Source organism: Acyrthosiphon pisum, chromosome A2 (genome assembly GCF_005508785.2).
Source record: "Acyrthosiphon pisum isolate AL4f chromosome A2, pea_aphid_22Mar2018_4r6ur, whole genome shotgun sequence".
Taxonomy (NCBI): domain Eukaryota; kingdom Metazoa; phylum Arthropoda; class Insecta; order Hemiptera; family Aphididae; genus Acyrthosiphon; species Acyrthosiphon pisum.
The window spans coordinates 40,062,409-40,064,055 of NC_042495.1; positions in this window are offsets into that span (position 1 = coordinate 40,062,409).

Here is a 1,647-nt window from a genome sequence, read left to right on the forward strand (position 1 = left end):
TTACTTATTTAACTATTAATTGCTGACTGATATTTCAACATATTATATTTTAAATAAGTATGTAAGATGAACACAACATTGAAAATAGATTAAATTTAACATTAAAAATATTAATGGTATTAATTGTGATGATTTAAAAATAAGCATGGCCGTTGCTATTCATAAAACTTCACCTTATAATAATATATTAACTGAGTTGGTATAGTTAACTATTTTAAATGAATAATAATTAAAGGGATTATTAATAGCGACTTCCTTTGTCTTATCTTTTATTACTAATTAAAGCATATAATTATTACGATTGATTGGGATCAATTGGAGATTATCAAGCTGGTTTTATGTTAGGAAAATCAACATTAGATCAAATACACATTGTAAAACAAGTTGTTGAAAAGAGTCACGAATACAACAAGGATACCTATTTATTATTTGTTGACTTCAAAGCCGCCTATGACTCAATCAACAGAGACAAATTATGGGAAGTCATGGACCAACTAGGAATACCAGCCAAGCTAAACAGATTAATAAAATCGTGTACTTGTAATTCAAAGAGTAAAATTAGTTTTGGAGGAGAATTATCTGAGGAGTTTCCGGTGACGACTGGACTCAGGCAAGGTGATGCACTATCACCTGCACTGTTCAACATCGCTTTAGAATCAGTTATGAGGACAGTAATATCCCAAGCAAAGGGCATAGAAATAAATGACAATCAACATCTAACAGCTGTTGCTTACGCTGATGATATAGTCTTATTAGCTGAAACAGTCAACGACCTAAAAAACACAACAGATATATTACTAAAGGAGGGGAAAAAAATTGGATTAAAAATAAATGAGACAAAGACAAAATACATGATAGTATCTAGACACAATCATGGATCAGACTCCTTGAAAGTAAATGAGTACAAGTTTGAAAGGGTAAGAAATTTTAAATACTTAGGTGTAGATATTAATGAAGATGCTAATAGCCATGAAGAAGTGAAAAAACGGCTCATCGCAGCGAACAGGTGTTACTATGGACTATTACCATTGTTCAGGTCAAAACTACTATCAAGAAAATCCAAAGTAACATTATATAAAGTTCTAGTCAGGCCAGTAGTTCTGTATGCAAGCAGTACTTGGGCGACGACAAAGTCAGATGAAAAAAAGTTAGAAGTGTTTGAGAGAAAGATCTTGAGGAAGATATTTGGCCCAAAGAAAAACAATGAAGGAGAATATGAATCACGAAGCAATAAAAATTTAGAAGATTTGTATAATGAACCCAATATTGTTGGGATCTTGAAAAGCGCCCGAATAGGCTGGGCCGGACATGTATGGAGATCAAAAGGACTAATTGGACATATAACTGCATGGAAACCAACCGCAAAGAGACCCAGAGGACGACCTAGACAAAGATGGACAGACAGAATAAAAGAAGACCTGAAAATGCTGGGAGTAAGGAATGCTGAAGAAACGGCTCAAGAAAGAGAAGATTGGAGAAAATATGTTGTTGCGGCAATGGGCCTTAAAGGCCTGTAAAAAGCCAAAGAAGAAGAAGAAGAATATCACCGGCCCGAGCGTATATTATGGCTAAGAGTTTGGTTCAATCCGCTCGTTGTTGTATCTTTAACAATAATATGTACAATAAATAATTATAACATAATACAAG